This window comes from Neodiprion lecontei, chromosome 5, assembly GCF_021901455.1.
Source record: "Neodiprion lecontei isolate iyNeoLeco1 chromosome 5, iyNeoLeco1.1, whole genome shotgun sequence".
NCBI lineage: Eukaryota > Metazoa > Arthropoda > Insecta > Hymenoptera > Diprionidae > Neodiprion > Neodiprion lecontei.
This window is the reverse complement of record NC_060264.1, coordinates 18,324,028-18,348,739: the sequence shown is the minus strand read 5'-3', so window position 1 is coordinate 18,348,739 and position 24,712 is coordinate 18,324,028. Positions and strand designations below refer to the sequence as shown.

The window sequence follows — 24,712 nt, the reverse complement described above, 5'->3', positions numbered from 1 at the left end:
GCACGTGTATGCTGGTGTACAAATTTTGCCACGATACCAAACAAACCGCTTCATTGTAATGGGTGAAATTCGGATGATGTTCCAGTAACTTTGTCAGACCTTTTCCACATTCATTTTCAAAATTGCGAACGTTCGAACTTAGATCAAATTCTTAACTTCTATATTCTTCAGGATAATTTATTCAAATTTGAAACACAACTTCCCGCTACTGAAATACAGTTTGAGGAATTTTGTTTCATAATTGTCAATCACACGGGTCAGTGTATAATTTCTTTGTAGGTAGGATTCCGGACAAACCGCAGTACTAATTTTGCTAAAATTAGGTTAGCCTTTTGACTAATCCGCTTGACGGTTTATACTAGAGATATATTTTATCAATTTACGACCGTGACTTTTTGCAAATTGTGAAACTTGCTTCAATTCTGTTTTAAATGAGGAATTGTGTTATGGAACGCAGGATAAAATGTACGTTATAAGATTATTTGAAAATTAAAAATTATGCGAAATCAATATTAAAAATCTTTTATAAACTATGAATAGTAGAGTGAAAATTTTAATTTATTTATAAATATATCCACACATGAGCCGTCATTAGGTTTAAAATTCATTCATTCATCCATTCCACAATTCATTCATTCCAGGTGTATATTGTTTAAAACAGTGTATATGGTTAAAACTGGTGGATATTAGTGAGATTATAAATAATTGTTAATAACCGTCTTTCGTCAAGGCACTATATTTTTTTATTGCACTTTTATTATTTCTTCGTTCTATATCGTCTCTTTTTAAATTTGGGCTTGGCTTTTGGAATGTTTAATTTTTAATTTGAAAGGTATGTCTTCGTAGTTTAGATTTACTTTATTATTTTTAATTGGTCGATTTTGGATCGATTATGATTTCTTTTCAGAGAGCAAAACCTCCGCACCTCCTTCCTTCTGGAGAGACGTAGACCAAGCCGCCTAATTTTCTCCTTAAATTTGCGACCAGGTGCCCCACTCCCTGGGTCTAACCTAATCCGATCGTGCCGTGTACAATGAGCGGTTATATTTGAATCATTACAACGTGTTTCTTCTACCTCCTTTTGAAACTTGATCGGATTGTCGCTTCCGACTTGTTAGCTTCGAGAACAAATGTATTTTTGGCCCAGACAAGGTGCACGGTAATTACTCGTTGTTCCGCATGAGGGGATGAACGAACTATCCTTCCAGCTGTATAGAGCTACTCTTCCAAACCTGATCGAGAAATGGAATGGGGCGGGCATCCAAGTATAAGGTAGCCTCATCTTAACTTATGACAGGAAGCTTTCATGAAATGGATCCGTTACTGCTGTAAAATGTTAATCGAGATAACAACTAAAACTTGGCCTTGCGATATCAAGTCACGATATTCGTTGTTGTTGTTTGACTATAGTAATCTTCAATTAAGAAAATATCGACGCACTGTTTCACTAATCCGTTTCTGTATCCCGCGAAACTGTTTCAATCATATAGTCATGCACATTCAAATGGTACTGTCACCGATAATTGTAAATGTAGTAAAGAATTGTACGTCTTTAATCCGTCAGCTAAAGAAAACACATTGCTCAAAAGCCCATTCAGTTGATAGAATTTTACTTTTGCACACTATTTTTTAATGTGATATGCTTGACATAAAAATAATGGACTAGCAAACACGTCCTTTACAGGGAACTGCTGTGGGTAAGGCAGAGATCTGCAGGTAAGCGCGGTTTCAGTCTTGCTCTAACGATTTAAACATGATCTTAAGTAAAAACAAAATTTTGAGCAAATTTAAATAATACAAGCAAATAACGAGATTTATCAATAATATGTTTTACAATTAGAAAGTTCGAAATTCTTAAATTCTGACGTTTTTAATCTGATTGCAATGTGTTAGACCGCATTTTTCTTACTGACTAGACGCTCACTTCGATCCACTCTGTTCGTAAAAAAAATGTCATGTGTTTTCCAAAAATCTCAACGACGAATAAAATAAACCTAAAAACATTGGAATCGGATAAAAGACACCAGAGTTCAATTATTATGGTCCTACATTTTAATCACAAAACTTCCTCTGAATTTTGCTGTAGCTCGTGTTATCCGAATTTGCTCAGATTAATTTCTATTACATAAACTGAGTGAGTAGCTAATGGTCGAGCGATCTAACGCGCATGCGCAAAAGCAGTTGTTTTCCCAGGACGACCAACATTTTTGAGGTTGCATGCATCGCAGCGGCCTGTCATCTGAACTTATGACGGTTGGTCAACCTGATAAAACAACAGCTTTTGCCCGAGAATTTTAGTGCCTGCGCGTTATACCATTCGACCATTAACTACTCACTCTGTATATAGGGTGATTTTTAATCAGGAGTGGTAGCAGGTGGTCGCAGCTACCATGCGCATTGATTGGCCACCTTCTTTTGTAGGCGAATGTTTATTCGCTCTGAGACCAACTGCTGATAACCCGATTGGATGATTAAAAATCAGCTATAGTAAGGGCATTGATTCGTTCGTGTTTGTATCATTGGCGAAATTAATATTTCCGGAGATTTTTTAATCGGTATTTTGACTTTTCCAAACTTTTGATTCAGGCGGTGCAACCATTTCATTTTTGATACGTCTAACAAAATGCTTAACTAATTAAGTAGTAAACTTGTGTGCAAGCGAGGTTTTATAACTATGATGAATAAATCAGTGTAACTTCGGTTTGCTGAGCAACCGAACGATTGCGATAAAGAAGGGGAGAATTAGATGAAGATAGCGTGGCAAATAGATAATCCCGGGACAAGCGAGGAAGAAAGTTACAGGAGTTATAGGAAAGTTAAAGCGAGGAGAGACGAGAATCGCGCTACCGGGAGAACAGAGACGGTGATTCAGTCGATAAATTGCGCCTGCGCGACAGGCAATGCGATGCTGTGCATGTATCTAACCAAATACCGGTGTACGTGCTTGCGGCTTCATACATATAGGTAATATAGGTAGGTATATGTATGTACATAGGATGCAGGTACAAGAGTTCACACATACTCTCACGTGCATTGGGGTGTGTTGAAAGTTTTGATCGTCGGATCACGTGACCGATTTTAAGGGATGTCAGACCTCCGTCAAATACGGCAAATTGTATTTTACACTTCTTTCTTTTCCTAAATAATGAAATCTCTTCAAAGTTTCAGAAATGATAGGACTTTAGATTGTGCTTGTGGGTCAGCTAAAGAAGGGTCGAAAAATTGACGGAAACACTGAACTATTTGCACCGAGTTTTCACTCGGTTTGAGGTTATGGTACGCTACTGCAGCTGCATCAGTTATTCTTTTGTATTTTATCATCAATTCTACGAACTTTTCTTAGCTAACCCACAAGCACCATAAGCCTTATCATATGCCAAAGTTGGAAGAGATCAATTACTCAAAAAAATTTGAAATTTTGAAATAAGATTTGCCTCATTTGGCGGAGGTAAGATATCCTCTTCACAGTATTTAAGAGAATAGATTTCATTTTTTCGTAAAACATCGGTTGGATTTGAAACTTTTTGTGATATTACGATTTCAAATGTGACGTCATACTTAAGAAACCAAATATTTTGAGAAAGTTTAACTTTTTGGATGTAATTGACAAATCATTTTTTTTTTAAAGACTGATTTTCCTTAACTATTGAATGGAAATTCAAGATTTACCGACAAACTTGGTGAAACATTTTACAAATTTTTCGTTGCCTAAGCACGATCTCCTCAAACTTCGGAAAATGATAGAGATAATACAAGATGGAGATTACGCTGAAACTTGTGAAGCAAACTATATAATTTTCCAAACTATGCTTACTCAGCCGGTAAGACTTGGTTTTATTTGTAAATAATGATAAAATTGTTTCATGTCGGACGAATAACGTGATACTCTGGTAAACTGGCTCACAGAAATGCTTTTAACTTCTCGTTATCTTTAAACAGAAGGCGTAATCCGTTACAAAACTGTTCAAGAGAATAGTGCAAAAACACCTTTTATAACGATCCTCGAACAAGAAAGTTTATTCGAAATTGGCTCAATTTGAAGGAAAATCAGACGTAGTCGGGGAATCCATGCGGTCTGACGCAGCGTTGGAGGTCACGATCTCCAATTTTGTGGTAATTTCCCCATAGGTATATAGGATAGTACTCTCAAATACAACTACCCGTATTTTTTTTCCTTTTTTTTCCGTTTCGAAGTAAGAAGCAATTAGATTTGGAAGTTTTACGCCACTTTTAGAAATCTGGAAGATATACAGAGGCTTCTGAGCATTGCTATGAAACAATTGAAAGACATTTTATCGGATTTTTTTGTCAAGACTTGTGATAAATTTTTACGATATTGAATAAATGTATTATCCTTTTCAATTCGTACATTATACATATAATCAATTATTCTTCTTTTTCCAAAATATTCTATAATTTTTTTAAAATTCTTCAGAGAGCCCCGAAAAATCTAGAACTGAAAAATAAATTGACTCATAACGCTAGTAAATAATTTATAACTTCTAAGTCGATCGATAAGTTCCGACTTTTTGTGAGGTCGCACATTTTTTTTTTCCTTCACACGAAATTTTCTGTAATTTTTTGAGATTTTGCAAAGTGTTACAGGTAGGGGTCAAAATCCCTACTTCGAACAGCCGCAAAAGTGGAAAAATTAGTTGTCAAACAGTCAAAGTTCAGGAGGAGCAAAATTACATTCAGCAAAATGCAGAAGCGACAGAAAGCCGAAAGGCCGCAATACGGTTGTCATAGTTATCTAGACTTATGCTAGATGGCATTAGATACAAGCCATCGGATTCGTGTAGCGTTGCAGAGAATATATGTGCTTCTGACGTCATCCAACCTTTCGGAATTTTGGCCATTCTGTCTATAGTGGGTTGGGGATTTTTACCATTCGAGTCTTTGGTTAGTTGTTATTGATAACTTCGGATTCATAGATTTTCGAGAAAGACATGACGAGTCTGACATTTGAGCGGTCGACTTTTTGATTGTTCGGCATTTTTGCAATTTTAATATTTTGCACTTCGCAATCTTGCTCATTCTCAAGAAAAATGTCGGTATCTATTTACTTATACATTTTTGCGCTGTCAATTTTAATTTTTCTACAAGTCTCCTTTTTGTATTTATGGTCTTTCTATGTTTTTAACTGTCGGTATTATGACTTCTGGGATTTCGTCCCGTCGAATTTTTGGTCTTTCACATTTTTGTACCCCACCCAGTCTTACGAAAGTTCAATGTTTAACGGCTTCCAACTTCAATTTCGGTCGCACTGAAACTTGGTCACTTGGATGAAATTATAACCGTATGTACTCGCTGCAATTCGACAGATGTTTCGGACTACCGGAGTTTGGGTTTTTTTTGTCTTCCATTTGAGCTTTCTTATCTATTTTTAAAAGCAGTAAACTTGTATATTTCACGTAACCTCATGTTACAGAAGGTTCCAAACTAATTTTGCAGTGCCTCAAACTTATTGAGCAGAGATGTCAAAATAAATCGCCTACGTAAGTATGAAATAATTGTTCTATTTACATAAAAATATACATGAGTGTTTTATGTTCGTAAAAAAAAAAAAAAAAATGATATTTGCAACTTCCCGACCGAATCAGTTTCGCGTAATAATCTTCTCTATTGATGCTTTGCGGATGGTATTGTAGGTTACATTAACATATGCTGAATACATGTAAATTGTTAAAATAACACATGTTTCAGGCTGAATCTGCTGCCCTTAGAATATCGAAAAATATACCTACCAGTGTTATGTTTGAGACAACGTTAATTGCAAACACTGCGAAATCACTTACAGTGAATTGGACACTTTAATCATTGAAAAACCCGTTCGTTTTTGCCACGTATCGACTAGTTTCAAGAACCAATCAAACTGAGCGCCGACTGTCGTGCCCATTCCGTAAGTCAATGGTATTGACTCCCTTTTCCAGAGATTTCCTCTTTTGAACCAGGCTTTACTGCCTCTCATGGAGCGAACGCTCTGTCTCGCCAAACTGGTCATCCACTTTCAGGCGAGAGGCGATGATCCTGTTATGGGTGCAGGTTGACGCGGATATGCGCACGTAAACCACAGACAACCAACATTCAAGACCTGTCTTGCATACGTGTAACACGCGTACAGAAGTAGTCGACCAACTCGTTATATTCTCCATTGTACCGTTCGCCGAGCCACTGCACTCGGGTCGACCCTACAAGGGTGGTGCTTAATCCCGATTTATTTGCACCGCGGGTAAGGCGTGAAGCCCCGGACGTCTGGCGTCGGGGTAACAAGAAAATATCGGCGACGCAGGGGGAGGAGGGCAGTTGAGCGAGGCCAAAATTTTCCCCAAAACCGCACCGCGCCTGGCCAGCCTACCCTTCCCATTTCCCTCTCTTTCATCCTACTCGACCCTCCATTGAAGTAGAACCCAGGCCACGGAGCATTAAAGAGGAGCGAAATGTTTAACGGAACCGCAGGTGTGAGGCGTACGTTTCTTAAAAAATTCGACGATGGCGATGCTGTTCTAGGCGAAGAGAGTAGGTCCGTATTAGTACGGATGAGCTGGTGGAATATACATATAATCGGCAGATTGAGCTTCCCACTGCGCATGCGCGAGGTGTCGGTTGGATTTTAATGTAGGCTGGACACCTCAAGCTTCATTTCCAAAAATTGCTTTACGGAGATTATGTAGGCGACGAAATGTTTTTAGGTTAAGAGGAGGGAAGGTACAGTGAATTCTTACCGACCACGTGAAAATTCTCTTACTTTGACTATTACACACGTTTACGCATCACTGAAGCAAGAAAGCCGGAGACGGTGCCATTCTGCATGCAATGTCGAACAAAAATTTCGAAAATCTTTTTTGTTTCGCCCGAGATCAAGGACAGGAAATAGATTCCTGTAATATGTGAAAATTCAATTACAGAAATACATTTCTTGACTTTATCGTTGTGTAAAACAAAACTTTTTTCGAGCATTCGTATTCCGCATTGAATTTAAAATAGCGCGATCTGCAGCTTTTTTGCTTCAGCGACGCGTAAGAGTTATTAATAGACAGAATAAGTGAATTTTTACTCGGTCGGTAAAGACTAACTGCAGCATCCTCTTAAGCAGATCTCGAATAGTTGGTGTAGTGCCGCGGGAAGGCTTGCCAAAAGTTTTGAACAAGACAGGTGACACAATAAAACGTTTACAATAACAATGGTATATTAGCATAACAACAACAACAACAATAACGATACTAGTAATGATAATAATACATCGTCGTCAAGTTACCGTTCACATTTTATCTGAACGAAGTGGCATAGAAATTGCAAAGTTACTAAGTGAATCGACGTCGAGGGCCTCTGCTTCATGTATTTGGTAAAGTTAGAAAACGCGATAATCAATTTTAGAAACTACATAGTAGATTATAACAAGATTTGGCAACTGCGGTCAGACTCGTAATATGACACATTCTATACATATATTGTTCGAAATATGAAGTAATCTGTAAAACCTAAGATGTTGAAAAAATCGTATTCAAACACCAGGGCTGAGAATTCACGAACAATAACAAACAGAGTGAGATACACAGCATCGCACTCTAACCGAGCGAAGCGCCAAGGGCGGGGTTTGCGGACGAAGCGCGTAGGGGCAAAGCCCTTAAGTCTACAATATTTTCGCAACTGTTGATCAGTTTTTCTGAAGCATTTGCCTTCATCCCCCTTCGAAACTCTTTGTTTACATAATTTTAACATCTCCGTTAAAGAGTGGATGAGATTTAAGAATGCTCGTTAAATTATTTTTAATGTTTAAACATAGATGAAATTTAAGATTTCATCATCATTGTGGAACTGATTGCGAGCTCAATATGATCGTACATCGAAAAATGCATTATTTGAGAATTTTTTGACAATTTAGAAGAAGCTGACGTATGAAAAACTTTGAATAGTCATACCTCAAAAACGGTTGGATTATAAAGAAAATGAAAAAAAAAACGATACAATAAAAAATGATCGTGGATTTATGCAGAAATGCTTATATTATCGGCGAAACTAATTTAAACCAAATTAATATTGGTCTGAGCTCAAAGCCTTGTCGAGTTGGTACGGAATTCCCTGTTAAATTGAATCGTACTGAATTGTGCCAATACGGCGGCCATGGTGTTCAAAAGTACAAAAGTAGGTACACCTTTTAATTATATTGCATAAAATTAATACAACGAAACTGTGATCAAAAAGGCTACTGAAAATAATAAGGAAGGTTGGTGAAACGGAATTTAATATCTTTTCGTTAATCGGATTACGAAAAAATCAAACAGAGTATTTATTAAATTCGTATATTCGTAAGGTCCCTTAGTGACTTTTTTTTAATTCAATAAACATTGATACTAAATTGGAGACACAAGCTAAAAGAATCTTTCATTCCTGATTGCTTCAAAATAGTTCAAAATGCGACAGGTTCCATTGATTTCATTCTATGAGAGCTCGTTTTATTTGAAAGACTTTTTTCTACAAATTCAATGCACAGCACTCCTTTTTTATCGTGTTGGCATCGTTAAATATTTGACTGACTGTTAAAAATGTTAAAAAGAAATCACCATTTCAGCGACGTTGTAGAAGATAGTTTCCCGAATAAAATTAGATATAGTAGAGTGAAATCGAACACATCTACTATATTTTTCATCACTTCGAAGCATTTTGAAATGAGGCACCGATATCAGAGATTTTGGTTAAAGAGATCTTCGTAGCTTACGAATATAATAAGTTGATGAATACTGAACATATAATTATCTTGTAATAACTTTGATAAAGAAATATTTTCGGGGGCCAACCATGTTAACGATGTATTAAATGTATAATCCAGTCAAAGGATTGTGAGGATAGAAATATGATAGAACGAAGTTCTGACAGTGCAACTGAAGTTAATCAAGTTGAATTTTGTAGTTCAAACAATATTCCCCACCAGAGAAAAAAATTTTAAAAACTCAAATTTCAGGTGTAATAGCTGAATCATTAATGACTTTGCAGAGATCCCTCTATTTATGTAATAATTTCTATCATTTTGTTCGTAAATGGATTCTTTAGAAATTCATAAAATCAGATTTTGAATAACGAGGGTATATTTTGTTAATCAAAAAATAGGTTTCCCATCCATCATTTGTACAACTTCAGTATGCGACTTTAAAAATATCATTTTGTTCATTTATACAGAACTCATTTACGATCAGAATGACCTCTAGCTCATTAAAATCAGTCAAACTATGCGAATTTCTCAATGTAGAAATGGTTCGATACTGGAATCTCCTCAAAACAATCAATAATTATACCATCATAGCTAAAATTAAAGAAAAAAAAAATTCCATGCTCACGGAATATCGTTTCAACTAAATTCGACTCGACAAACTTCAGTTGAACTTTGGAACCTTCGTTACATCTGCGTATAATTCATTTCGTCACAGCTCTTTGTCTGATATGTATAACGTTTGGTACACTTGGAGTCAATGAATCTGAGATGGCTAATTTTTTTCACTAGACAGTTACGTTGGCAACACAGAGAAACCTACAGCGCCACAGTCGGCCGAGCGCGAAACTAACTCAATCTCGATAAACATAACATAACCCATGACCGTCGAATCTGATCTTATAGCGTTTTCCACTGGTTGCTCTGAGTGTGAAATGAGAGCGCACTAGCGGTAGACTCATATTTCCAGCATGTTCCACTGGCAGCTCGGGTGCGTGAATTTAGCACTGAGTGCGTTAAATATTGCCCTGAAATCGGGAGTCGGTGTCAAAGCAGTGCAATTATGGCTGCCGATCGTGAAAGAGTCGAAATAGATGCTGTGACAGCAACTCTTTTATTAGATATAATTCCATCTTCGGATAGCAGTGATGATGACTTGCTGGAGCCGAAAGATAGAGGAGAGATTCCCAAAATTTAAAATTTCATACGAGTAATCCACAGCATGTCCGATATCGAAGTATGGATACACATTTTTTTCAGCTCTTAGAGGTTAACTGCTGGGTATATTTCAGGAGATTGGGACAACTTGACTTGTTGCTTATTAATTTTTATCTTTTCAGTGGAATTGTCATTTTTTTTTGCCCTTGTATGCTCGTGCCTAACATTTGTGACATTTATTTACAAACAAAAAATTACCGTTGCGTTTGTTCAATTGGCTTCTTTCTCACTTGCTTGAAAAACCGACAGTCGCGCAGTCGGTCAAGTAACGTCACATTATTTCTGATTTAGGAGAAATTATGATCCTTGTCTGCCTTTATACGTTTTACGGCGTGTTCCACTCAGAAGGTTTGCCCCGATGCCGGGCGACGCATGCACGGAACGAGTTCCCTCTGTTCGAGCCAGGGCGCACTCAGTGCAACCAGTGGAAAACGCTATTAGAATACGCGTCATCCAACAAGTCATTATCCCCGCGATATTCCAAGGTTAGATTCGACGGTCATGGGTTGTGTTACGTTTATTAAGATGGAGTTTGTTTCGCGCTCGGCCGACTGTGGCGCTGTAGGTTTCTCTGTGCTGCCAACATAACTGTCTAGTGTAAAAAATTCGCCATCTCAGATTCATTGTCCCCACGTGTACATTCTAAATCCACGATTATTGGAATCTCTCTTCACCCACTATGTCCCCGTCTGCCAAATAAGCTGCATAGTAATTTCAAGATATGAGAACAATTTTCCGGGTCGAGGAGTTCCGCAGCAGCGTGCTGCCGGAGCACCGGTGCAGGGATCCTATTGATCAACGCGCGACGTCGGTCATCCGGAAGGGATCGGTTTTTTTTTTTTGATAGAACCTGGCTCACGAAGGGACCGATTTCGTCCTTTTTCCCCCTCCCCCTGATCCTGCGCCGACACCACGGCCGTTATAATACACCCGCGACGTCGGTTAAGCCCCGCGAAGCCTTGTTTTCTCATCGCAACGACGTCTCAGACTCCAGCAGCTGACACCCTGCAGTCATCCCGCGTTGAATACAGCCTAGGTTCGTTTTATTTAAGGAATCAACGGGACGATAATCGCACCTTAAGCCAGACCCTTTGCCTCGAGAATGTTTCTCATCCCGCCCTTCCGTTCTGCCTGCAGTACATCCCGGGAGGACTGAAGAGAAAAGGGATCGATCCCTATCTTGAAACTCGCTCCAGAAAACGTCACTTGCCATGGTTTATGTTTTTTTATGTTCTCACGCCAAGCGTCGCCTCGATATTCCCGTAAAAGGCGAGACTAAATAACCAGCGGTATTCTAAGGTTCTTCAAGCTTTAGGAGGGAATCGCCCGAAATGGATGGATCGAAAATTGGATAGAGAAAAATTTCCGGCAAATATTTTTATATTTTAATTACAACGATGGTGAACGCGAATGAAGCAACGTTTCGAACATCGCACGGAAATGAGTCTGAGCAAATTCAAATAACTCAAGATGAAATATATCAATAATTTTAGACAAGGTTTCGTAATTAGGATATTCAAAATTATCATAAGCTCTCGTGTTTTTCTCGCTATCCAGATCCTCGCAAATTGTATTAAAAAAATTACCGATATACTTTCATTGTGTTTAAAGAGATGGAAATAAAGTTGAAATAAATTGAATTATATCGAGTTGAGTGACTACAAGTTTTTCCATATCAAAACACCGCAGCAATAATTTTTCTTTTATTTCATGATATCTGGATACTAACCTGTAACAAAGTTTCGTTGAAATCGCAGCATGACACAAGTTTGGTAGAGTTTACTCTTATAGAGCCGCGCGAAAAAAGTGCCTGCGTCAAGCAAACTAAACTTTTCAGCAGAGTAAAAGACGACTCGTATTTCCACAAATGTATATTGAATCCTTTGAATAAAAACAGACGTTATTGTACTTGGTGAAAGAAACTTAACCACGGAAAGTGAAGTCGAAAAAGTTAATTCAGTCCCAAGAGAAAAATTTTCATCAAGTTGATCTATGTCAACGCAACCCGAGACGAGTTTCGTTATCAAAACGTCCATTTAAAAAAAAAAAAAAAAAAGACCACATGATTAGTGTAAAAAATTAATAATGGTGTATTCAATTTTGATAGTTAAAGGAAAGGTAATTTAATGGAAGTTGTTCAAAACACATTATATTTACTCGTTACACCATTATTAGGTGTTGCAGTATTTCGAAAGCTTTTCACAAATATTTCATAGTTTATCATCATAAGTATTTTTTTCACGTAAGTCTTGATTATTACCGACTTCCAATTTTTAACCAAGCATGCGCTTAATATATTAAAGCTATGAATATAATATGTTCTCATACAAATACTGTACACAGTCTTTTTTATCAGATTTCCCGTGAGAAGTTTGGCCAAGCATCCCATGGGGTGATGAATGGACAGAATTTTTTTGCATCCATTTGAATCTAGTTTTTGTCAGGTGTGCCCTTCTAACGACTAATTCCATTGTCTTTGTCCTGCACGTCATTTATATTCGTAACCCTTCAACCCTAATTTATTTAGCTTACTCTGATGTATAGACGAACTTTTTACTGGTTCAAGAAAAAACACAGGCAGAAGAAAAATAGAAACCCCGCACATACCGCAACTTCCAACCGCTGTGTGCCTATATGATTCGTTATATACAGCTTAATACATATACATAAGAAAAGGAAAGTCTTCAGGTAAAGAATTAAGACAGTTTTGAGTTTTCGTGGCAAGGAGGACCACCTTCCTCGTTCTTGTTCGAACCATTATTCGAGTTCGAGAAATATCTTTAATCTATTTATTATTACAAATTTATCACTGAAACTTTCTACTAAAAATACAAATTCTATCAAAAAGAAACACTCAGATCGCAGAAGTTCATGTTTGTTGAAATTTAAATTATCCACCTTATGTGAAATTCGCGCCAAATATAGTAGAGATTTCATATTTTTCATCGGACAAAATATGAACAAGAGAAAACTACGAGTTGATACGAGAAAGTGATTATGGACAAAAATCCAAATGCATCAAAATTACAAAAAAAAAAAAAAATAAAAATCAGTCTTCGTACCGAAGATCTGGAAATTCTGACAAACATTATTTTAAAACGTCCAAGTGTTTCGGGTATCTTGTTGCTACGTTGCCACTTTTCTAAAAAAAAAAATAAAAAAAAAGAGATTTGATTTCTTATATTTATTTCCATATAGAACGATTAGGGATGAAACTAAGAATCGGGGTTGATGGTCATTCGCCATTAGGTAAAACAATCAGATGAATTTAAATGGAGAAAAGGGTGAGACAATTTAAAGCCGGATGTTTCAGGCAGGGAAAATGTGCCATGCAATGTGATTGCCATTAGATGCCCTAAATACGTGTATTTGTGAGCGACTCTTGTCTCCTGCTAGGAATCCTACCGCAGAGAATATGCGGAGGTTGTACATACATATGTGCATATATTTCTGGTATGTATACATAACCAGAATCCACTTCAATTAGTAATTGACGAGTAATGCGCAACGACTTGGCTGCCATCTACCGGTCAATCCGTTAGCCCCGACAACTTTGGCTCGATTTGCTCCGACGGCTGCAGAGACTGCAGGATTCCGATGCAGGCGGTTGGTTTTAGTAGGGCGTTGGATTAATAGTCCGGGGAAAATACGTACGAATTTAAAATATTCGGGACATGGCTGCGTTTTTGCGTTTGGGGACGTTTTCGACCCCCAGGAACTCAAATCTAAAGTCATTTTTTAAGAGAGACGGCACCTGGGGAGTTTTGGTGAAATAATTTCTTTCAAGTTTTTTTAGAATTTAATTAACGTGGGAAAGACGTCGGTTTTGTTATTTCAATTGTTACCAGTCGTCCACATTAAACCCCGCATGGATTTTGATCCTGAAGGTATTTTGCAGAAAATTAAATTCACCGTAAGAGCTTCATTTGAATTTTTATTGCAAAGTCAGTGGTTAAGCCACCAAAAATAATGTTTACAGATCAATTTTCACGTAAGGTTGATTTTCGAGACTGATGTAGACCTTTTTTTAGATAAATGAATTCCTAGAAATTTAATGGTCTATTTTTTGTGGTAACTTCCACAGATAAGCTAATAAAAACATACTCAAAATCAATTTTCAAAGCTTGTCACTTTTAAACCGTTCGAGCTACGGACTTTCCGCAATGGATAATTTTTTCGGAGATTCAATTGTCTGCAATATAATTTTAGGATCAAGTCTGTGTGAGCAAATACGTACGGGTAGTAATTATTTTAAAAAATTACACCACCCTCGAATTATTTGAATGGGAAAACATAGGATTCCGAAAGTAGACGTTTAAAAAACAATTTCGGAGATATCTGTGGCTGACAATCAGAAATTTTTTTTCATTAATAAAAGGTTTGTTTATATTAGATTGAAGCGAAAAACGCGAAGCTCCTGAACGAAACACCCTCGTGAACGGACAAAAGAATAATAATTATGCCAATTTACTATACTGAGAAAAATTTCATTTCTTATAGTAACTAGAAAAATTGAGTGAAACAAGTATCGTTAACAAAACCGTTTGAATATTGATAGATTTACGGAAAACGAGGTACACGTAACCACTTTACGCTATTGTCGATCCTTTTTCGGTAATTGCAACGCAAAATCGGTTTGTTTGGTTTACTGTACTTTTTTAGTTAAATAAGGCCTTAACATCAATTTATTATTGCACAAGCATTAAATTTTCGCAACAGTTACAAGAAAATATAATAACAGTGATAATAATGAGAAGGAATAGTAACGGATATTAGACTTTTTGGTAACAGTTACAAAACTGATTTTCATTTTGTACCTAGAACTATATTTTTCGATTGTGGTAAAAAATAAAAATAGTCAAGGACCGAGCGGTAACCGGAACTAAAAACTTCTCTCGGTGTATCAATTTACCATGCGCAAAGTGACTTCCAGACTTGTAAAACACATTGACAAAAATTAAAATTTCACCGTCTTCCGTGGCAATAATTACCGTCAACAGCTTTCGTTTGTTTCTGCGAGAGACGAATCCAAGATCGGTAGTTTTGTCTCTGTACAAATAAGAAACTTCAAGAAGGTATACTATCACCATTGTTGGGTAAACCTTTTTTTCACAGTTCTCTTCTTCTGTTTACTCACACCCTCGCACATTGTGCCAACTAGTTTCTAATTTATGTTCTGCTTCACCAATCTTTCTCCGTAGGCTGCATGCATACCTACAAAATGCCATTACTGTACGTATTATTAGTTGTTACGTTGAAAAATTTCAAGGACCAATTGCCAACCGATAATAAAAAAATATAGTCTGTAAAATAAAGCAAAACTGCGAATTTCATGATACCGAATTAATCCGTTAAATTGTCTGCTAGTCGCTTTGTGCTTACTTCTTTGCTTTTACAAGTAATTTAATGATCCTGGTATTGTCTCTGTAAGTTATGAGAACGAAAGCAACCAGCTGTTAACGAACAGAGTAGTACATATAGTGTAAGAATAGGCGTTAATTACAAACGTCATTTGTACGTCAGGATTTTTACGACGCCCATTAGCACCATAAATGGGGTGAACTTCCATAGACTAGACGGGTTGTTGAAATGGTGGTGATTTTGAGAGCGGGTTTGTTTTTTACCGGCGAATGATCCAATTCTTTCCTAATTGTAAAAGCTCTCTTTGTTTGGCCAGCCGCCATTCATCGGCAGAGTGATTAAAATTTTTGTAAAACGAACCAGCATCGACCAATAATCGCATTTGTAGTCGTTGGTATTTAAACCGAAGTTGCGGGAAAAACACACCTTTCGGAGAAAATATTTGTACACCCAGAAGAATGAAGTGATTGAAGCAAAAAAATTTTAGTTGTATACGAACCTAGTAGGAAGTTTACGAAATTTTTTGCCTCATAAATATACGTTTAATTGACAAAATTTAGTTCCTCTTATCTGAAATAAGAAGTTTCTTCAAATTAAAGGAAAACTACTTATTGTTACTGAATATTTAGTCGGTTCATGTACAATAAAAAATGTACAATAAGTTGCCTCTTCATTTTTCTAACTATCGTTATCGGTTGTTTTTACGCATTTGACCGAATAATTTTTTATATTGAATGATTGTCGAAATTTCATCTGATCTTTACTCTGATTTTTATGCCTTGTAATTTTTTTCTTTCAGGTTCACACACGAGACATGAATCATGAAAATTATTGTATAAACCCCACTACAGGATAGCAAAAAATACAAAAACCATTTTTCTAAACATAAAAGTTGGTGGATGAAAATAGATACTTTTCACTGAGTTCATAGCTATTTATCGAGTGAAAATGAAATTACTAAAATAAAAATAACGAAATTGTAAACATTTACCGCTCAATGATTAATTTTTCATTTCAAAACACTTTAAAATCATGAAAAATCTAGTTAAAATTGTTCGATTTTACTCACCGATGGTTCATTTTATTGCGAAGATTATTTTCTACAATTCCATTGAATGATTTTTTTTTTTTTTTTTGTCATGTGTGTATTTAATATTACAAAATTGCACCGATATCGCTTATAATTAACAAGTGGCAATGTTTAATTGGCTACTCAAAGTTTTCCCGTGCGTTTTAGTTTTGCATTTTTGAGGCACTCATTTCGCTTTCGAGTAAAATAATTTGAAAAATCGTGAACTCGCAACCATCTCCTAGTGTAACGAATGAAAATGATCGATTTCGTTCGCCAGTCTTCTTGAAACACCCGTATATCACCGAATCTCAACGAGGTACCCATTAAATCAACTGTTTCATGTGAAACACTGTTATCTCTTGCTGTGCCGACGGTGAAAGACTCCCAGCTTATTCCAAGCGGTTAAAAAAGTACTCAAAAAGATATGTTGATTATAATTGGACGGCGTGAAATTGCACGATAAACGGATTTATGGCCAGTAATTTTACCCTCTTTCATCGTTGCTACTATCCGAAAGCCATTGACCTGTAATAATCAGGAGTGATGAGTCGCATCTCGTATATACATGTATGATGAAATTTATACACCGCCCTTCTAATTCCTCGAAGTTTTCATTTTCCTATGCCGTTATTACGTGCAGTAGAAAATTCAACTATTATCTTCTGTGGCACTGGAAAGTATTGTCTAGTTTTTTCTGGACCAAAATCACGAGCCTGAACGTGTATTGGAAAATTTTATCCCCGAGTCTTACCCCAAAAATAGCAGAGTATATATTAATCTCATTAAATTCACGTGGTACGAATGAATTTTCATTAATTCTTCATTCTATTCTTATTCATTGAATAAAATTGATCAAGTTTTTCCTTCGGTAAATTTCGCAGGAAGCTAGAAAACAATTCATCAATTTTATCAGATTATTTACTTACATTAACATCTTCGAAATCCTCCTCAATTGTGTATAATTTGTTACTTTGTCGTTACAGCGACAGATCTTTTCATGTCAGACAAAATTTTGTTTCAATTCCACCGAATCAAAGCGATTACATTTTTTTCTCGTCTTTCTACTCTACTTTTTTACCCAATTTTCATAGCACGCAAGCTTCAAAGCTTTTCCCACCGTTATTCCTGGTTAATTTTAACCGATTCTAGTTATTCTTCCCCAAAACCATACTTAGATTCCGGAAAAACGTAGACAAATTTCCACCAGGGATACAAATTGTTGTCTCCCTCTCTCTCTCTCTCTCTCTCTCTCTTTCTCTGTGCCAGTATTAAGAGGGAAAAATTCACGGAGAGGAAGATTGAATTAATTGAATAGGATATCCTCTCTTCTGGTGGTGACGGGGGGAGAAGCGACAAGAAAAAAAAAAAAAAAAAAATAAATAAAAAAAAATAAAAAATCAACCAAAGATCCGGCATGTATAGCGGGACTGACGCTGCGGCTGGATCTCGAGATTTTGTCAACGCCGCGGGATGCAATAAGAGGAAACAGCTGCAACCACGACGCAAGGCGAACAATTCAGCGTACAGATGAAGCAGTTAGCCACGGAATGGAAATGACGAAGACCGCGAGCCGAGATCCCTATCTCTGAAAATAGGAACGACGACGCCCCGAACGAAATGTCTACGGAGGTACGAACTTTCCTTCTTCTGCGTCTCTCCAACCATCCGAATGTCTCTGACAGACTCGAATATGCATGTGTGTTTATATATATATATATATATATATATATATATATATATGTATATTTCAAGCGTGCCGTCATCCAGATTTTATTTATAAATAGCCCCAACGGCCCGAGCTATTTGCTTTCGGGCGTGATAACGCGACATGAAATATATATGTCGTCTTATTTCCGATCTTCGTGAAAGATAAAAAGAAGGTAAGAAATGACGGATGTATTTAACGAGGGCCGCGGTTCAAACGAACCGATTACAAAAACATACGAGCGAAATGGATTTTCCGTGACTTCTGCGGACCGTGGAGTTCCAATGCCGATTCATTTCACTGCCGATGATTGTAAAAGGTGGTAATTATTCGGTATCACGGTGGGTACGAAATTTTTTCAATAACTGTAGAATTTAATCGGGTCATAGTTTACAACGTTAAAAACTGCAGTGTCAGAGTATGAATGGGCAAAAAAGTGGCTGGATTTCGGAAAACTATGTCTCCAGAACCAATTTTTAAATTCGATTGTTGTGTTTTTTACTCGAAAGTATGTAGGTCGAATCTCATTTGCATATTTTTTCGTTAACATCAATCGATAGAAAGCATTCTTATTGACAATAACGTCAACCGTTTCACTCCGTGACATGTTTTACGGTGCTGATGGTATTTCAAAAACGGTTTTACCGTTTTACTGCAAATTTACAAAGCAAATTTTTTACAAAATATCGAATTTCAACTTCAACCAGTCACCATTATTTTTATAAAATAAGGAACACTAATCTCGGAACATTTTTCAACAGGGAAAATTCATATTTTACAAGTTCAGGTATCAACGAAATTCATTAAACCATTATTCAAGAGAAAACGTATTCAAATTTTGCAAACTACTAAACACTTTCTAAAGTTTATTCGAAAGTTCAGAAATAGTAGAATAGAATAGTAGAATAGTTAGAATTTAGAGGTAACGTCATTACAGTAGAAACAGCAATATTTGAGGTAATATCGCAAAAGATTTGCGGCGGTAAAATTTTCAAACGAATTGGAAATATTGAATAAAATAGCCGTATCATTAGAGAAAGTAGAAGGATTAGCAATGATAATAATTCGAATAAACCGAATATCAAAAACCAGATCAATCAAAGTGCCGACGAAGAGATTGTTACATGTACTTAACTACGTGATGATTTCAACTTACAAATTTTGTAGAACCGTAAAACTGCGCAGACCTGTTTATTCTTAAACTGAAGTTTTTTTGCACGCATTGTCAGTTTATAAATATAAGTTATAACGCTATTACGCAAAGTGTAGTGAGTCGAAAAAACTGTAACATACGAATAGAAAATAAACAGTGAAGAGAATATTCTACAGACACGTTCACTCCGAAGCTAAAACTTGAATTTTATACCTTATAAATTATGTTCTACGCTGGGTTACTCCATTTCGAGACAATAAAAACTCGTAGCAGTTGCTGTCTCGTAGTTTATCGTCGTATTTCAGCACCATGTGTGAGCGAGCAGTGTACATTTTGAAAGAGTCGGTAAACGGTGTTTACCCTCAACTATTTCGGGCCAGGGCAGTACGATTTTTTTTTTTGGTTTTTGCTGAAACAATGTCTAAATATTAGTTTTTGCCAAATTGAAAATCCGTTCAAAGTTTAGGACTTTCTGTTCAAGTCTAACAGGCTTCGCATGCCACGTGAATCTTTCAATTTAACCGACGTGACATGTTCGTGTCATAACGAACGATCGTAAAGATGATTTGAAAGAGAAATTTTACCAAAAAAACGTGCAGACACATCTGTTCTCTAGTTTTAACGTCGATGCCTTTTTAGCTGCGTACGATAAAGTTCGCGAGACGCTTGAAAGGTGCGTGAAAACTCACGTGAATGAAGTTGCAGGAGTCGTTTCGAATTCAGAGTTTCAACATGTTTTTGTCAAACTACTTTGAGGATTTGTGGGTTAATTGTACCAAGAGCCCTTGAATTCACAAGCTAACGAGGTGCATTCCAGCACGCCTAAGAGCAAGTCTTGTAACAAAACGCTTTTTATTCTATTCCCGTAAAATGGTAGACCAGATTTGAGTGAGTTTGAAAATCCTGCCGTCTGTGAAACTGTCTTATTCCTAGTGTTTATGTGATAAGTTTGAAGCCCAATAGCGATTGAAAGCTGAACTCTACACACGAGGAAAAGTCGTCAATATACGTCTATTCGTAATAAAATTACGCTCTCAGTTGCCATTTTTCAGGATAAATATTGAATTTGAAATCTTGATTCTTATCTTGTCTTCGTTTACTCGTAGAAAAAGAGCCCCCTTATTTACAAGAACTGAGCAAATATTGGAGTTTAGTCAAATTCGTGGATATTTCACAATAATCCTATCAAAACTGCTACAGTCAAAAGTTGGATGCAGGTACCTTAATTAATATCATATAACTAATCAAAAAAATCAGGAACATCGTTGTGATCATCAATTTTTTGTACAATATTCGGAACGATTCTATCGAGGATCGTTATTCCGGGTAAAAAATGGACAATAACTTTGCTCGATACGGTAAAACGCGAGGCGGGCGATTCTTGATGGGAATAAATTTGATTCGTTCTATGTAGAAGCACGTGCGGATAGTTCCAAGTAAAAAAAGCAATATCGTAAAGGTGGCCAGTTACCGTTTCTGCGAGAGAAGAATTGTCTGGAAGGAATAAGAAGAAGTCTCGCCGAGGGTGGCGGGAGAATTTCCCCCTTGACGTTAATCAAAATGATGGAGAAGGGCACCGAGTGACAAGACGAAGGGTGCATCTGCTTAACTGGCTATTTTTCGAACTGTGCAGTCAAACCACCCGTTGAATATTACCTCTAAAACGGAGCCGGTTAATCAGAGATCTGAAAATTTTAACACTTCGCAAGATTAACCAAATTTCAAGTGCAATATCAACCATAAATTTACACGCCAATGGCCTTCATTCGTAGACCAAAGAACTACATGGGAGTATTTAAAGCGGTGCTCTTTGCCGCATCCCATGGTGGTCTTCACAGATGGCGAGAAACTCGTTTATCCGAACTCCTCTCATCTTCAAAGAATGTTACATATGATCCTATAATCATTTCAATACCGCCTGTCGGTTGACGCTAGATTTGTAGCTTTTCTTAATGTTCGTTTGTTGAGTGAATGTGCCGATCCAACGACTGTCGACCAGCTTTTCGGAGTAAAAATTTTTAACCGACTGCAATTTGGATGTGTTACAGTGTAAAATAAGATATAAAATTCTTTCATTTTTTATGCCTTCAGGCTTCAGCGTTAAAGAGAACGACATTGATCAGTTTTATCACGTTTTCGAATTGAACCTTCATATTTGAATTTTTAGCACTTCCTGTGACCGAAAAAATATGACCCGATGCGTTCTCGTGTAAAAAATCTTTTTCTTCCGAACACGAAATCCACCGTAATGTAGATTCTCGAGGACTTTCAAGAAATAAGTTGTGGTTTGATATTTCAGTCTCATAATATACACATATAATTGACGATAAATCGGTATAAAATTCCGCAGATCTCGAATTTTTTTAATATATTCAATATCCCCGGATTATTTATACCGATTCAATTACGGTCTCGCTTTCGTCCCACTTTAAAAACTTCCGGAAATCATCCAAACCACCTACTATTTACCCAAAAAAGTGAAAAACTTTTTTTTACATATTCGGTATTGAAATTATCAACAAAACCCTGTCTTCGACAGTTTCTGAGGAATCTGCATTGAAATAGAGTTCATACACGGAAGGATATGGAGTTTTTTTTTTTTCTCATACCGAAACTCGTTAGTCAATACTTTTCTTCCGACAATAGGAAGTGCTAAGGTTTTGAGTATACACTACAACGTATTCAAATTGTAGCTGTGTCGATATTTGCACCCTACAAAGCGTGACCGAAAGTTTTTGAATCAGCCCAAAATATATGATCGAAGATGTGGTTTTTTACGTATAAATACCAAAGGGATTGATTTTCTTTCATTTTTATGGTTGGGTATATGGGACCCCAAGATGTACGACTTATACGTGATATTTAAACAGGGGTTGGGGTGCGCATTGATCAGCAAGGATTTTCCCATTGCACCGGCCATAAATTTACCGCCCCCTTTTCTTTTCGGTTGAAAAAAAGAGAAGGAACCCGGGGGACGAAAGGCTGGTCGAAGCCCCGTGTGAATACCGAATGCTTATTAGTTATCACGATCTCGTTCGAGCCTGGCGACGTAATTCCACGAATATCGGCCGATGAACAACTCTTTGGTATTAATATTGACTGCGAGACGATAGATTATTAAATTCCACGCGTCTGTACAACACAACTGAATTTCTAATCGACTCCGGCGCTTCGGGTGTCGGAGGTATGCGCTTTCTCATTTCAATAAGCTCGACGCTCACGAGATGCTAATTATATTTCTATTTGTGCGTTTGATGCATTATGCATTACATACACGAATGTAAAAACCGACGCCTTGATTGAACTCGGGCATGAAGTTTGGATAATCTTAGACGGAAGTAATTGCTTCGTAGGGTCAGATATTTTTTTCTCAATACGATATTGCGATGGAGATAAAAATGGAATATGCTAGATCAGTCCTGCACTGATCGTGAGAAAAAAGTCTATTCGTTGGCGTTGCGTGAAATTCTAGTAATATAGGTATCGTACACTGAGAAAAATTTCATTCGTTACAGTAACTGGAAAAATTCAGTGAAACAGGTATCGTTAAAATAACTGTTTGAATATTGTTGGAATTACGAAAAACGAGGTACGCGTAACCATTTTGCGCTATTGTCGATCCTTTTTTGGTAATTGCGACGCAAAATCAGTTTCTGAGGTTTACTCTACCTTTTTGGTTAAATAAGGCTTTAACATTAATTTAATGCTGCACAAGCATTAAATTTTCGAAACGGTCACAAGAAAATATAGCAACGGTGATCGTAACGAGAAAGAATAGTAACGGATACTAGACTTTCCGGTAACAGCTGCAAAACTAATTTTGATTTTTTACCCGGAACTATATTTTTCGACTGTGGTAAAAAATTAAAATAGTTAAGGACTGAGCGGTAACCGGAACTAAAAATTTCTCTCAGTGTAGGTTATACGCATGGATGATTGAAAATGTGGATGTGTTTTAGGAAATCGTACCTCGACAACCAATTATTTTAATTAATTAAGGTTTGTTTTTTTCAAAAGTATGTTTCATCAAGCTTGTTCTACGTATTTTTTCATTACAATGAATTATTAGATAGCATTGATATTAACAATAACGTCAACAATTTCACTCCGTGACATGTTTTGCGCTGCTATCTCGGAAATGGCTAAACCGATTTACTTCACAGTCAGAAAATTGTAAATTTTAGACGAAAAATATAGAACTTCATTTTCAAACAGTCGCTGTTTTGTTGGAGAAAAAAAAAAGACTACGGATTATCGTAAAGAGAATAAACAGTACAAAGTACTGTCTTTAAATTTGTAAATAAGTAAATCGGTGAGGTCATTTTTGAGATATCATGGGCAACGCAAACTGTCTTACCGAGCGAAATCGTCGAAGTTATTATTAATAACAATGCTATCCATGAATCGATTCTATTAGAAAAAATATCTAAGTTTCTATTTACACACTTTTGAATAGAATATACACCGATTGAGTTGAATTATCGGTTACGCAGTGGTAAATTCCAAAGATTCACTCAATTTGTCAGCCGTCGATTCAAATATACCTATACACCTTTAAATATTGTTGAAATTTAAAGAAAATGTGCTACAAGCAACTATATACAACATTTTTCTGGTTTTTAAAACATTGCATCACTTGTTTGTACAGTTTAAAATATTTTGTTACTTTCACAAGGCCTTGAAATCAATTTATCGTTGCACCAATATCAAGTTATCTCAATAATTACGTGAAAATATACTGAAAGTTATCCTAATGAAAAAAATAGTAAAACGTACTGCAGATATTCTGGTCAGATTAACAAAACTCGGTTTCATTTTGTGTCTAAAAAATGAAAACAATCAAGTTCTGTGTACAGTAATCACAACCAGAAACTACTTTCGGTGTGATCTAATTTTCGTATTTAACAAATGCTGGGCTATCAGATTGGGTCGGGAATATACTAAACAAAATCAGCCTATGCCGCGCTTGCCGATCATCGGTAAAAACATACCCAGCTGCAAAATATTGCCCTGATTCGCTAATCTCAAGTGCATTCAGAAGTGTGGACGTGGTACAAGTTCTAATTAGTTCAACGTCGTTAAGTGCGGGGTGTGAGATTATATTCACTGCAATCGACCTTGCAGGCAATTGCAATTATCTTCGATACCAATTGTTCCCTAGAATCTTTTGATTAAAGAATCTCTCTCGCGTATCCACTTTCCGCGGTATTCAAGGCTTCACAATATGCACGTCCATCATCCGAGAGCTGCGATACAAAGACGGAAATGGAAATTGGAAACACGACGAAACGTCAGTGGTTTTTCCTCTCTTTCTCACTCTCTTCTCTCCTGCTTTCATAAGACAAAGAAACGGACTCTATGATTAATTCGTTAGATCCTTCCAGCTCGACAATGCTTCTCAATAAAGATTTGGACCAATTCTAGACGAACTGGCGCATGCTGCTCTTAGGGAAATCACTCCGCTATGAGCATCGGCAGGGTTAATAACTTTAAAAC

The 24,712-nt window shown here is 36.7% G+C and overlaps 1 protein-coding gene across 2 annotated transcripts in view; it reads right to left on the bottom strand.

Annotated features, from left to right (window-relative positions):
- Positions 1 to 24,712, bottom strand: part of LOC107225505 (chondroadherin-like) — a 75,083-nt gene that overhangs the window by 28,089 nt on the left and 22,282 nt on the right. The gene's annotated exons all lie outside the window — the stretch shown is intronic.